Here is a 16237-nt window from a genome sequence, read left to right as displayed (position 1 = left end):
AGGTGACGAATCATGGATCTATGCGTATGAGCCCGAAACAAAACAGCAATCGACCGTGTGGGTCTTCCAAGACGAGCCAAATCCAATGAAAGTTGTTCGTGGAAGAAGCACTTCGAAGCAAATGGTCGCCTGTTTCTTCGGCAAAACTGGTCATGTGGCGACTGTTCCGCTTGAGCAACGTAGGACGATCAATTCTGAGTGGTACACCACCATTTGTTTGCCTGAAGTCTTCGGAGAAATTCGAAAAACGAACAAGAGAAGACGAATCATTGTGCACCATGACAATGCGAGCTCTCACACATCGGCTCAAACCAGCGCCTTTTTGACCGGCCAAAACGTCGAATTGATGGGTCATCCGCCGTACAGCCCTGACTTGGCACCCAATGACTTCTTTTTATTCCCACACATCAAGAAAATAATGCGTGGTCAACGATTTTCGTCGCCAGAAGATGCTGTTGAAGCATTCAAAAACCATGTTTTGGAGGTGTCTCAATCGGAGTGGAAAAAGTGCTTCGAAAATTGGTTTGAGCGCATGCAAAAGTATATAAATCTTGATGGAGAATATTTTGAAAAACAATAAAACCATTTTCGTTGATAAATATTCCTATTTTCATTATTAGGCCAGAAATATATATAGCAGCCCTCGTATAAGTAACTAAATAATATGAAAAGGAAGCAAAGCAAATGGGTCTGAACGACGTTACTATTGACAGTCGTAGCTAATTTCGTCTGTCTTGGAACCAGCATTAACAGCAACAACAACGTCAGCCTCGAAATCCAAAGCAGAATAACTCTTGCCAACAGGTGCTACCTCGGACTGAGTAGACAGCTGAGGAGTAAAGTCCTCTCTTGACGTCCTGCTTTATGGTGCAGAGACATGGACGATGACAACAACTAAGTCGACGTTACGAGATTTCGAGAGAAAAGTTCTGCGAAAGATTTATGGCCCTTTGCGCATTGGCCACGGCGAATATCGTATTCGATGGAAGGAATATATTATTATTATATATAAATTAAAGCATTTGCATAACTTTGCGTTAGTAGTGAGATTTGAAACATTTAACAATACAACACAAAAGGGGTGAAAGCCTGTTATATTTGAAGCAAAGAGAATTCCTTTAATCGGTCTTTGTAATTTATTTCATATTTTTAGTTCAAACAGGCAGCACTTTACACAGCTTCTTGGGAAATATTAAATTACAAAAGCTAAAATGTATGCAAAAATAATTTACGCTATGCTTACTTAAGTAATCCCAACTATTCAAGTTCTATTCAGTTGGCGCTTATGTAAATGCAAAAGCTTTGTTCAGCGCTAAATACCCAATTACCTCGCTGTCTGTTACGAAATTTAGCGATTTTCCATTGTTGCGAACAAAATTCACTTTCTAGGCGAAGTAAAGAAATTCCAAGCCACAAAAGCATTCTTTCATTTGTACTTTTTCTGCCACTCTTTCACTCTATTTTTTTGTTTCGGTGCAAGAAAGGTGGCCAACAAAGCGCAAAATTTCACACTGACACTGACCAAGTGCGCCGGCGCAGCACACAAAAATTCATACGAAAATATGCTCTTTTAGTTAGTCTTTAGTATATGGCTATATAAATGGCAGCGCCAAACACAAAGGCGAAGGTCAAGTAGGTACAAGGAAATAACTCGCTCATTCAAGCACGAAAAGTGCAAGCAAAGGCAGAAAAGCCGAAGAAATTCGCTTTTAAATGAATTTCTGTGCGAAAATTGGCAAAGCGAAATGAGCAAGGAAAACGTAATGCAACAAAACAAGGGAGTTAATGCTGTGGCATACTGCGGTGTGTGTGTTTAGGCAGCAGAAGCCGGCCGCAACAATAACAATCAAATTGCACTTTCTTAACTTTCTTTACGGCCAAGCGGTAGTGCTAACAGCGGCGAGGCTTATAACAATCAAAGCGAGGTGTTTAGTAACTTAAAAAAGAATTGGCTAAACGTGGTTTGTGTAAATGAGCAGCCGAGTGCCTGGTAGACAATTTATATATGTAGCGCCAGCTTTTTGTAGTTTTATTTCTTTAAATTCCTTTGTGCTAGTTGGTGAGAAAGGATGCTGTTGTTTTGCTGTCAATGAACCTGTTTCACTTTTTATGCGAAATTCTTCAGTCTCACTTTTCTCTTTACAATAATTTGTTATGGGAGGATATACGCTGCTGCATGACGAACTTTGAGCGCTAACAAGTTCGCTGCTTAAGTCTTTTGTTTATGAATTTTGTGGTTAAATAAAAATTTTATAAGTTTGATAGACTCGTTGGAATTTATTGAGTAACGTAAAGATTTTACTAATCTTAGTACTTAAAGCAGTAGCAGATTTATGCCAACCTCGAATCATTTCTATGGTTGGGTTAAGTTTGGTTAGAAGGCATAAAGTTCTTTTAAGCAGATTAACTTCGATAAATGGGGCGCAACCGTTCTCAAGGACTGCACCAAGTACCCTGGGGTAGTCTTCGACAGCAAGTCGCGGAGTTGGCCTCTAATGCACTTGCAGACACTTCCAGAATCAACATCAACGTAGACAGCCAAGCAGCAATCAAGGCATATCGGCCAGAAGGGTTTTGGGAAGCAGGCCAGCAATAGAAAGTGTTGCCAGAAGCAAGCAGTTTCACTTCTACCGAGGGCAATGAAATATTGGATTGCCAAAAATTTACTCTTAAAGCAACAACAAGGCTTTCCGTTGGAATTCAAAGCAAAAGAGTATGAGGGTCTGTCATCGGATGACCTGTATATGCAAACCGTTTTCCATTGTGCCATTACAGGATTATTCGGAGAAGTCTACCAATACCACAAATTTTTATAGAAAAATTTACATTGTTGTCATTTGTATAACATCTTTAATAGAATTTATTTCTAAGGGGAAGAAATTATTGCAACTAATATGTAAACTTTGCGAACATTTATAGTTGTAAATTATTCGTGGAGAGTGGCCACCTATTTAGAAATTTAAACAGCAATTTAAAACGAAAAAAATTTGTTTGAAAACGTTGGCATAGAAAATATTTCGTCAAAAGTGGCCACTTGCTCACATTTTTTCAGATTTAAATTTGTTGCTCAGAGTGGCCACCTGGTTATAAAAATAAATTTAATTTTTTAACAGTTGTAAGTATTTTTGGAGGATATTCCGACAAAGGAAAGTTTTAAAAAGTTGAAACATTTCAAAAAGAGTTGCCACTTGTTAATTTTTTTCCAATTTTAAATATTTATTGTTTTCTTTATATTTGTACATATTGTTTGAAGGGGTGTGGCGACAAAAAAAAGTTGTAAAACATTTTCTTCAAAAATATTTTAAAGGTAGTTGCCACTTGTTTAAATTTTTTTTAGTTGTACACATTTTAATGTAAGGTTTCCAATTGTTATAATAAATATAAGGTTGTAGGAGGTTTCTGGAAAATTATTTTCGAAGAGTTGCCACTTCTTTACATTTTTTTTTAATTGTACACATTTTAATGTAAGGTTTCCAATTGTTACAATAAATACAAGGTTTTAAGAGGTCTCTGTAAACAGATTTTCGAAAAGAGTTGCCACTTGTTTATTTTTTTTTAATTATAGATATTTTTGTGTAAGGTTTCCAAATGTTACAATAAATACAAGGTTTTAAGAGGTCTGTTTAAAAAGATTTTCGAAAAGAGTTGCCACTTGTTAAAATTTTTTTAATTGTAAACATTTTTGTGCAAGCTTTCCAATTACTACAATAAGTATATTTAATGTTTTGAAAGGTTTCAGTTAAAAAATTTTCGTAAAGAGATGCCACTTGTTAACATTTCTTGTAATTGTTAACGTTTTTGTATACACTTTCCAATTGTTATTATACAATAAGTATAAGGTTTTAAGAGATTTTTGTAAAACTATTTTCGAAAAGAGTTGCCACTTGTTTACAATTTTTTAGTTGCAAGCATTTTTGTGCAAAGTTTCCAATTGTTGCAGTAAATACAATATAAGGTTTTAAGATGTTTTTGTTTAAAGATTTTCGAAAAGAGTTGCCACTTGTTAAAAAAAATTTTCTGTTAATTTTTTCAAATAAAAAGCAATTATAGCTTTATATGGATAATCTGAAATGTTTGAATCGAAATTATCGATAATTTCCAAAGAATTGTTTCAGATCATACCACTCTAGCCCATAGCCACCATACAAAGGACCAGTCAAACTCAAGGTAAAGCTCTCATACGCCATAAATAAGAAATGCACCTGAAAAGGGTTTATGCAGCTGACGACTTTTTTTAATATGTTAAGTGAATCGACGGCTCTTAACCGTCCATTTTATGCAAATCTTGGCTTGTGGAGTCTATTAAACATTTAATGTCAATAATCATTACTAAAAACCCTGATAAGCAAATATGCGTGAGTGATTATTGAAATAAGAAAATATGCAAGAAACATTAGTGTTTTCAGCTCGGAATTCCATTGTAAACACATCTGTCAAACAAATCACCTAATAGTGGGCCTATCATTGCAATTTTAAATAATTTTAACTTGCCTGCAAGTGCAAACAAAAACCACGCTTATCTTAGCTATCAATTGCTGATGGCGCGCGTTTGCGATTTTTCGCAAGATTTTCAAACTTTCATCGAAAGATTGGCCAGTCCGGCGGTAGATTTGGAAAACACGCACAATAATCAATGCAATAACTACAAGCAACTTACCATGAATATGCAGCGGAATGAAAACGAACTTTAGAAAAAGCAAAGTGCCAAGCATTCGTCAGATATTTGCTATTTCAAATGCTCGTGTCATTGTTGGCATTTCCTTGACCCGAATTTCACTTGGCAGCGTTGCATGTAGTACACAGTTATGCGGCAGTTTGTATGCGCAGAGAGCGTTGGACTTGCACACACACACAAACACACAACGGCAGATATTTGTCGCCAAATGCGAAGAGTTTTTTTTTGTCCAGCAGCTAGCTATCACCTAAGCGACAAAAGAGCGCGGCGCATCCCAAGCGCTGGTCGTCAGTGCCACAGGTCAAGCATTTTAGCCGCACGCAGCAAATACGCTGGCCGCAGGCCGACTGAACCGGCGGCCGTATGACAGACTGACTGACATTTTGACTAGCGTGCCGTACATTTTCAAGCAAATATGCGTATGTATGTATGTGTGTGCGAGAGTCATTCAAGCAAACCGCTTAGCCGACAGCCGTGGCTTAAGTGCCGCAGCGTTGCATCCAGTCAGACGTAGCGGGGCAAGCAAAAACAACAACGCAAATTATTATTATATTTTTTGCTTTGTAGAAATATGTGTGTGTAAATAACGCCAAGCAAATAAAAAGTGACGGCAAAAAATGTTAACTTTTTATTCCTTAAGTGTGCACCTAAAGTGCCGTAGAATTTCACTTTCTTTTCACTGTCACAAGAAAAAAATGGCGCTTTTTTCCTGAATGATTATACTTTTCCTCCATAAAGTGTGGTGAGTAAAAATGAGAGATATGCGCAGCGCACTTCAAGTGACATTTCAATGAGGAGAGAAAAAAGTGGCAGCAAACAACAAAAAAACTTGGAAAAAAAAAAAAATTTAAAAAATCAAAATAATAATCCAAAAAAAAAACGGAAAAAATAAATAAAAAACTTTACAAAAAAAAAAATAAATAAAAAACCAACAACAAACATCAAATTAATGAAAACAAAAGGAAAAATAATTGAAATGACATACAATGCGCGGCATGAAGTAAATTAAAACAACAACAATGCACAAATATTACAAGTATACTCGCTACTTGCTTGCATTGGCAGCACAGTTTTATTGCTTGGTCAACATTACAACCGCTTTAGTTGTTGTTGGCTGCTACGATTATTACCAGCGCTGTTTTCCTGCCTCCGGCTTGTTAATGATGGTTTTGGTGTTTTTGTTAATGGTTGGCGATGAAGTCATACGCAGAATTTTCCCAGCGCTCAGGAAGCCCAACTGCAACACTTAGCTACTGGTGTGGCAAGCCTCCCTGGCGCTGCGTGTTTGTTGAGCGTGCGAACAACCGCACCATTTATACATAATACTTTTATGCATTTTGCGTTTTTTGTTTTAACTGTGAAAATGTTTGCTTTAAAGAAAAGTGAATGTACACAACGCACTGAAGTCGTTTAACAAAAGACTTAAGAAACGAACTTGGAAGTGAAAGATTATCAACTGAAGTGCTAAATGAAAGCGAAAGTAAAAGTTAGATAATCAAAGTGGAAACAGCAAGAACTTGTGCTTGTTATAGAAAATTGTTTTTTAATTTGTGTAATAGTAGCAAAAAGGAAGTACTCGTAAAAAAAAATCAAAATAATTTGTAAGCAAAATTTTGAATCGAAAATAGTCAAAAACTGTGTGCTTGTGCTGGGGTATTGGTTACTTAAAAACCGTGAAAGTGCTCTAAGACTACAAAACTTTCAATAAAAGTGTTTATGTTTAATAAATGAGCTTTGCGTTAGCAAACATATAGCTTGGAATCAAAAACTAGAGACTACAGCAAGCACCATGCAATAATGCAACCACACCTTTCCCTTACCGACCTTAGATTACCTGTGGATTAAATAAAAATTTAATTTTTAATATTTTTTCTTTTGTCTTCAATGGGCTTTTACCCTAACTGCTATAAAAAATAACTTTTTTATATTTTCTACAACAGAAAGGCTTTTATGATAGCTATTTGGGAGAAACAATACCACCTGCTTGAAAATTAAATACAATGTTGACTAATATATTGAGTTGATGAATAAAACTTTTTCACATATTTTCATTACAAAGACAAACATTTTGATCAACCTAAACGATTTAAAGTCATATGGAAAGCGGGAAATCACTATATATGGTGTATTAAGGGCATAAATGGTTTGGGCTGATTGAACTAGCTATTGGCATTACTTTAGAATACTAGAGAATATAATTTCATATTCAGCATAAAATCAACTGAATTTAAAAATATAATATTTGACATAATATGAGGACTAAAGGAAATATTGATTGGAAATAGCTTGGGTAGCTATTTTTGGCACATAGATATGCTAATATCAGGAATTTTAATAATATATCTCACAGATTGACCGATATTTTCGAAAAAATAAATCAATTATAGGCACTGGGGTCCACATTTTTGGAATATTGGGATTGGAATGACATATGGAACTAGTTAGCACATTTTACGCCCAGATCTTAAATTTAAAGCGTAAAAAAAAATATCGTTTGCGCAAGAACTGACCACCCCAAGCGAGATCGGTTGTTAAAAAATTCCAAGAAGATCTGACATTTTCGAGACAAATTTTATTCAGCGATGAGAAAAATTTCTGGCTGAATGAGTTTGTTAGTAAGCAACACTTCCGCATTTGAGACGTAGAACTGCCATTTCATGCAGAAAAAACAAGCGTTTGGTGTAATGTGTGGGCTAGTGGAATCATCGGTCCATATTTCTTCAACTTCAGACCTTCAGGCAAAACATTCGCCAGTTACCAGCCGAATTGTTCGAAAGAGTCATCGAAAATTAGACTCAACGAATGGACCATATGAGATGCAGGTTGGTTTTGACAGTAACTCCTGTTAAGCCTTTTCGGCTTCAAAATTTCATTTCTCTGGCACATTTATATTTATGGACTTATCGCATTTTTAGAAGTAAAATAGAGTAAACGGTGATATCATCTGGTTTCATCCACTTTAAGACCGTCTGAGGGCATAAAAAAAATTTGTTCTGAGCAAATTTGGCAGATTTAATTCAGATTAATTTGAGGATATATTTGAGCGAAGCCAAGCCCACTTTTTCAAAAAACTTTCAGGATGCCCCTCCTAATGCAAATCGTGCACGACATGGCTGTTTTGAATGTTCATAGTGCCAAGAAATCCGTGTACCAAGTTTTAACAAACATCTCGATTATTACAGATGTTACAACTCGCACAGACGTACGTACAGTCACCCGGATTACTACTCTAGTCATGATCATTTATTTATAAACAACTCTGTGTCTATCTCGATTAATAATATAAGGTTGTCAAATATCTTCTCTCCGCCTTTTTGAATTTCGCGGCTATGTATAAAGCGCTACAGAGCTCGTATCTGACAATACTATACAACTTTGAAAGGTTTTGACATAACCTACAAAACGACGCTATGCATAATTAGTTTGGATATTGTGTTCAACCGTTATAGACGTGTAAACATGGAGTTCACTAACGCCGAAATTTACGCTATTTTAAAGCTTTCGTTCGTTAAAGGCAAATCCGCTAGAGAAACGTTCCGTGAGATTAATGTGGTTTTGGGGAACTGCGAACGAATGGTTTCGAAGATTCAGAGCGAGTGAAAACGACGCCATGGATAATACCGATCAAATCATGGAAAACATCGCGTTAGACCGGCATGTGGCATCTCGTGACATCGCTTAGAAGATGGAAGTTAGTCTCCAAACCAGTTTAAAGCATCTGCATAAGGCTGGATACACAAAAAAGCTTGATGTTTGGGTGTCGCATGATTTGACGCAAAAAAAACTTTTGGACCAAATCAACGCCTGCAATGGTGACTGCCGACGAAAAATGGATCCCATACGCCAATATCAAGCGAAAACGGTCGTGGTCGAAGGCCAGTGAATCGTCCCAAACAGTGGTCAAGCTGGGATTGACGGTCAGGAAGGTTTTGCTGTGTGTTTGGTGGGACTGGAAGGAAATCATCCACTATGAGCTGCTCCCATATGGCCATAGGTTTAATTCTACCATTTACTGCGAACAACTGGAGCGCTTAAAGCAAGCGATCGACCAGAAGTGTCCAGAACTGGCCAACAGGAAGGGAGTAGTGTTTCACCAGGACAACGCCAGAACACACACTTCGTTGATGACTCGTTAGAAGCTACGTGAGCTCTGATGGGAGGTTTTATCGCATCCACCATATAGCCCGAACATAGCGCCACGTGATTACCACCTGTTTTTGTCTATTGCGAACGCCCTTGTTGGTGTAAAGTTGAACTCTAAAGAGGCTTGTGAAAAGTGGGACAGCTACTTCTTCGCAAATAAGGAGGGGGTCTTCTACGAGGGGAGTATTCTGAAGTTGGCGTCTAGATGGACACAGTTTAAAGTAGGAAACGGCGAATATTTGAACTAAATCCGATCACTGCAACACTTTTTATAAAGCATTGAATGAAGAGCAAAAAAAGCGGAAGGGAGATATATGACAACCTGATATACATACATAATAGTTTTTGATGAATAGCTAACAAAATTTTGCAACAGTATAAAAATATTTATTTTATTGTCAAAATGAAAAGGTTAAAACACACAAACACCACAAATATTGAACTTAATATGGCTATACGACTGCAACGACATCTACTGACAAAATATGAAAAGACTTTTTCGACTACCCAATAATATACCAAAGATCTTGTTATAAAAATTGTTTATGTTATAAACTTTTCGTTTATTTTTAGCTTGTTTGTTCGAGTATTTTTAGTTGTAAACTGCTCCTTGTCAAACTTTTAGATTTATTTTACTTCCTGTTTTAGCTTCAAATTGTTACAATCGTTGAAATGAAATTTTTATTTCTTACTTTTACATGTTATAGCTGGAAAAAAAAGAGTTTTATATTTGTTATAAAGAGTAATTAATTAAAAGATATCGGCATTTTGATAAAAGAGCTTTCTCTTAAAATGTGAGACTGTCAAACAACGACCTTCGATGCTGAGATGAGAGTTGTCCGCCCATAATTCCGGTCCGTACTTCAGAAAGACAAGGATATACTTGTATTAGTCATATGTATGTAATTATTTTGACGTAACTTTTGGCACAGATGGCATACCAACATAGAAACAAATATTTCAACGAATGGATTTTCGCGCGAAATTTAAAATAAAAGGTCTTATTATTTTTTGCCCACAATATATTTTCATAAAATTTAACTATACATACATATGTAGATCAATTGCGTATTACAACATAAGCAACAAGCGCCAATGATGTTCCTTAAACGCCGAAATATGTACCTATATTTGGCATACTATACATACGAAGCCACTCACAAACATTTAAATCCAGCTGAGCTATACGAATTTATGCCTACAAACCCGGGTGACTAAGTACAAACATAGTCATATGCATATAGAAGAGAAAAGCGATGATAATTAAAATTTCGAGCGCGACCAGCTAACATGTAGCTGTTATATGTACAACAACAATAGCAACACACTAAAACGCGCTACGCACACTAAACAAAAGGAAGAATAAGAAACCTAAATAAAAACCAAACACTTTCACTGACTCGCAAAGCCAACAACAATAAATTATACTATTATGTATATATTACATGTGAATGCGTGTATATACAAGTATATATATGTATATAAACTATTTGGTCACTGTCGGATTAAATGGCTAAGACGTTACTGCCCCGAAATTGAGTTGTACTAACACACAGATATTTACGTTAGTACGTGAGATCGCGCTTGCAACGGCAATTGTGGCAACAAAAATTCATAAAAACAAAAGCAGAAATGGCAAGAAAGCCATAAAGAGACGCGAATGCCGTGCAGCCAACTTTGGCTGGGAACAAAAGTAGAAAATTATATAATCGTAGAATTACCAAAAGGCCAGTTAATTCGATTAGTCAACGATGAAAGCTGAATGGGCAGATATCAAGTGGCCTCAAAGCAACAAAAAATATTTGTTGTACACAAATACCAGATAACACGACGTGTGTTTGATGTGAAGGCGCGTAGATATTTGGTTGAAAAATGCCGAAGTGTCTGGCAAATTAATCATATATCGCAGTCTCAGTAGACGCATAAAGAAGCGCCATCGCTCAAAAGATAATGTGAGTGGCGGAGAAAAATTGTAAAAAGCTACAAAAAATTAAATTGTTTATAAAGGCGTGTCTGATTAATCGAAGAAAATTTTATAACCAATAATTTTAAGTTTTTAATAAGAAATAAGAGAAATACAAATTTGTATACATATGTAAGTGATATTTTCACTTTTAGCGTTTGAAATCACTGTGTTCATCAACGATGAGTAAATATTTGCGGGGAATAAATATTTTTTTATTGTTTGTAACTGTTTTGGGGTTTTGGAGATATAATTGAATTTTTAATTAATAATTTTGTTTGTAAAATATATAATTTACACTTAAAGCTCTGCCCGAAGCTTGCACGAGTTTCTCCGAGTTTTTCATATCAAATAAAGGAGTTTGTTGCCGCCTTCGAAGGGATGAGCATAACACAAATATACACTTTTTTGCAGAATTGAATTTTTTTATGATTTATTGACTGAACATTTCGGCCAGCAGATAATTTCACGTTTTGAGCCGGTCGATTGGCCACCAAAATCGTGTGATATCACACCGTTATACTTCTTTGTTTGGATATATGTAAAATCTAAAGTTTATGCGGACAATTCCGCTTCAATTCAGATCCTGAAGCAAAACATCACGACAGTCATTCGCCAGTTACCAATTGAAATGCTTGAACGAGTCGTAGAAAATTGGACTCAAGAGATGGATCATCTGAGTAGCCGCGGCCAACATTTGAAAGTGATAATCTTCAAAAAATAGATGCGAAAGAATGTTCTTTCGATTAATAATAAACAATCCCCATTAAATTTGAAGATTCTGCGCTTCTTTCTTTAAAAAAAGTCGGAAACCTTGAAATGGATAACTCTTTAGTAGTACCTTATAGACATTGGACTGTATGTGAAAAGAAGTTTATAAAAATATTAATTCTGATATACACAAAATTCTTTTTGAAGAAGAGTTTGCAAGAAAATGATGGGAATACTAACTAGTCATTGTCTTGTGGCGACACGCGCCCGCAGAACGGTGCTTACACATCGAAAAGACTGCAGGAAATGTCCAGAGCAAGGCACCAGTGGAACAATGGAGCATCTTTGTGCACTTGTCCGGCATAACCAATACGACGCTGTAAGCACCTGGGGGCCCGACCATATGAGACACTGAAAGTTGCATCGATAGTGAGGCCACAGAGTCTGTTGAAATTCGCGTCAAGCGCAGTAATCCTAAAGAATGACTACTCCTTATGGACCTAGTAACTGAACTCGATCTGGTATCGCAAAGAACCAAAACTGGTCTGGCTCAGTGAACTACCAGACTAACCTAACCTATCAGTTGAGTTCATCAAAGAGAGTATGCGCATTCAAGGTTTGTTTTTTTGTAATTATACTATTGGGAATGTTTTAAATGACAAAAGAAAATTAAAAATTTCTTTTTCTCTGGTATTTTAGATAATAAGGCTTAAAATAAATTTTGGTAATTTAGTTTTTTAACGGGGATAAAAGGATTTCTCCGTTAAGAAACAATCATAACACATCTGCGTATGCGTCAGAAAACATGATCGCATAAGGTTGCACCGCAAGTGTTGCCCGATTGCTTGAGCATCTGGTATATTTTGCTCGATTTGCTGGAGAGTAACGCTTGGTGATTCGAAGATAGTTGGATCTTTAGACATAATGTGTTAGAGTAATGTATTATCTACATCAATAATGATCAATTTGGAAGAGAGAACCAATATAACTAAACATATTATAATTTTCGGCAAATATTTTTTATAATTCTGTCTTTTTTTTCTCAATAATATTAGCAGAAATTTTATTTTCAAACTTACCACTTTCACAGACACTTATTCTTCTCGCTTTCTTCTTATATAATCAACACAATACCTAGAAAGAAAGAAAATTAAAAAGTTAATAAGCAGCCAAAGAATTTTACCCTTTCAAATAAATGTACACATTTTTTTGGAAAACTTATTCTACATTTAGAAATTAACCTTGAGTCGTTTGATTATTGTAAGCTGATCACAGAAAGTTTGCTAAGATCTTTATTGAAAAAGCACATTGAGCTTTTCCATGTATGCGTACATCAATAATATAAAACATGATGAGAATTATATAATCTATGATCTGTAATCGACAATTTACAAACCTTTGTAATATACTCGTACATGTATATATATCAAATCTTAAATAATTATCTAAAATAGATAGCCTTAAAGATCTTACCCAGCAAAATGTTTTCTGAGGTACACTGCTATTATCTAACGAAAAGGAAAATATATACAACTGAGAATAAGTTCAAAAGAAAGCCTTCCGATGCATGTTTGGGTGGTATTTATTTAGAACATAATTTAGAATAGAGATAAAAATTGATGATACTAAAATTAATGCCACACCGTAAAGTTATTTGAAGAGGTTTCAACAGGGTAACCCCTGTGGGCTTACGGTTTACAAAAAATTGAAATTTTTTTATTGTCTTCTTAAATTCTACAATACTTCTAGAAAATTGTCCTAAATTTTCAAGTTAATCCGAGTAACAGTTTCGAAGATTTGAGAACGTGTGCACTTTAGGTTAGCTAGGCTAATGCGCTATCTTTAAGGGGCTATGCCAGTGTAACACATGAAAAATTAGGCGATTTTCGTGAATTAAAAAAAGTACTCCATCTCCTGTATTTTAAGACGTTTTTTACATTAATAAATATTGACGCGATTTTATTTATATTTGTCAATACCACATACTAATAATATGTCACATACTACGAAAATGCTCCTTGGGTTTCATAAAGTATGATCACCAATCATAAGTAGTAAAGTCACGCGGATGTTATACATTTGTTATATGGGCACTAGATCAGTGTTATCCAATTTAAGCACAAAGACACACTGTTATCAGTAAAACACGCTCTCTCATTTTCAAAGAGATAACTCACATGTTGTCCAATTTATGCGGTTTAAAATCACCCGGAAGTGTGAAAATATTTATATTAAGTATATGGGGACACAGGCGAGTATTGACCCTATTAAACCCATTTTTTATACGCACAGATATTATTATTAGAAAAAGATCATTCTTGAATTTGAGATACAAGTATATACCCCACACATTGACTGATATTTGCGGCAAAAAGTCAACTACTGGGTACTGGAATCTAAATTTTCGATACTTAGGGACTTGAACAGTTTCGAATTTGACAAATTTTTTGTCATAATGTGGAATACTTTTTAAGGGATTATTCAAGTAAAGTTTTATCCCGTTATATTATGTATGCCGGAATGCGAAAGAATCAACTGAAATTTATAATTGTGTTATATACGAAGTAGGTGTGTTTGAACAAAACTATTATGCTATGTAGAAACAGGTTGCAATTGTAGAAAAATTAGTAATTGATTTGTCACACTCCCCTTATATACACCTACATATCGTATCAAATCAACCATAAGCTAAACAATTGCAACAAAATCATAAAAATATGCAAAAAACTCGGCAAATTGATAACTCAAAACCGCAATGACAACTGCGATAAGTCATCATAACTGTATCTTACTGGTTTGCCGCACATTAAACAACATCGGTTGTGAGCTGCCGGCGCTTTTGCCACTGATGAGCTGTTGATAGCTTAATTATAGGTTGGCGGCACACGCCAACTCCTTCACCGGCAAATTTAACACAGCGTGCGATTTTTATGGAAATTTCCGAGCTTGTGCCAAACACACCAACACTTCTGCATGAAAAATGTGGCAATTTGTATTGCCACTCATGCTAAAATATAACAGCAATTTCTCATGTGGTTTAAACGCCGCACAGTCGAGCGCCAGTGAAAATTCATTGCTCCGAAGCGACCAGTTGCGAATAATTGCAAAGAAATGCGGCATCGCCATCTACCACACCTTCAATTCGTGTTTGCTGCGATTGTATCGTCGAGTAGCGAAATTGCACTTGAAGCAGGTTGTGTTTTGAATATGTATTGGTGATTATAAGTAATTTGAGATATTTGTTACGCACGTGGCTATATAAAATAATATCTACAATTTTTTTTTTTGTTTTTTGTAATCGAAGAAATACAATTGAAGCACTAAAATTATTTTGGTATGGTTTGGCGATTCGATACAATAAGTCAGTGTTTTGCAAATCCTATTGAAAATTATAACCATCTTTATTCATAATGTAATATAACAATTTAAATTTTTAAATCTCGTACTAAAATCTAAATAAATCGTCTTACATTTCTCTTATTCTCTAAAAATTTTTTTTTTTTTTTTCAAAAATATATAAGCAAAAATTTGAGTTACTTCCTCCTTATGACTGCCCAATAGAAGACTGGCACTGGCTGCCATCAGACAGCAACTACATATGTAGCAGACGTCAATACGACCTTAGTCATTTGAGAGGCATCGAACAGCCAGCTATCAGACAACGGTGATCTAGAGGCAATCCGACAGCAGCTGAGAACTTGAGAAATCTGAAAGCTGCCGATCGGTATCAGCCATCTCTTTGCTCAGCAACTTGTCAAATAGGATTTAAGTTTATATATTCCAATCTCGATGCCATATCTAGCCACTTTAAGGATTTTCGTTGTCCGGTTGACTTCATCTCGTATATACTTGTTCAGTATGAGTATACTTCGTATAAATTCGTAAACTTTCGAAATTCAATCTTCCCATCAAGTGAAATATAATGCAATGCCTAGCTGGCATATGATTTTATACAATAATAAGGTTATGGAAGTTAAGTAAATTTTCATTGAGACCAAGAAAATGTGACATATGAGGAATTAAACAAACTCCCCAACGTATTTATTCTCCAGTAGAGAAGATAATACCAATTGCTTTGTTTTCAACAGTTCCAACATCAAAACCTACAAAATCATCGACGAATGGAAGGGTGAAATAGGAACAGGAGCGGATTTTTTCTGCAGTAATCCAAATCCCTGAAGGAAATTTCAAACTAAATGCCTGCTATTCAGGCTTTCAGTCTCATAACAGAAGGTGGCAAGTGGGCTTTTGCTCTAACTAGTAAGTCCATAAACCTTCTAGTACACAGCCAAGCGACAACTAAGGCTATCTGTAGTAACTATACTGAGTCTTTCTGCATTAGGTTATCCAAGCAGGTATCTCGGTGAATATTATCATTGTATCTAGTCATATAAAAATAGAAGAAAATTAAGATGAGTTGGCCTCTCGGTAGTCAGGAACACAAATTCCCTAAGCTGCTCTAGACCATTTATGCAGATCTTTCAAAGTTTTTTTTTTTTTGACCACAAAGTTACTTAGTGTTGATATTAGACCAACTTAAAAACATCTACTTCTAGGGAAAAGAGCACTTAGTAATATTGTAAGCACCATCTAAGGCCATTTACTCATAAGATCCCTGCTTAAAAAAATTGGAAAAGCAGAGCATGCGCGGTGGAGCATTAGTCGTTGAAATATCATCTGTCCAAAAGCCCAACCTTCAGCTGAATAAGATGGGTTACCTTCCACTGCTCCCAAAGCCCTACCTT

At 35.6% G+C, this 16237-nt stretch overlaps 1 long non-coding RNA gene across 1 annotated transcript in view; it reads right to left on the bottom strand.

Annotated features, from left to right (window-relative positions):
- The window catches only part of LOC115066031 (uncharacterized), a 164932-nt gene that overhangs the window by 53377 nt on the left and 95318 nt on the right, over positions 1-16237 (bottom strand). Inside the window, exon 3 of the long non-coding RNA XR_007422367.1 lies at positions 12572-12626. This is a non-coding gene — a long non-coding RNA (uncharacterized LOC115066031). The remainder of the gene's footprint in view (positions 1-12571; positions 12627-16237) is intronic.

Source organism: Bactrocera dorsalis, chromosome 3 (assembly GCF_023373825.1).
Source record: "Bactrocera dorsalis isolate Fly_Bdor chromosome 3, ASM2337382v1, whole genome shotgun sequence".
Lineage (NCBI taxonomy): Eukaryota > Metazoa > Arthropoda > Insecta > Diptera > Tephritidae > Bactrocera > Bactrocera dorsalis.
Note: the sequence above shows the minus strand (reverse complement) of the source record. Positions and strands in the feature narration are given on the sequence as shown.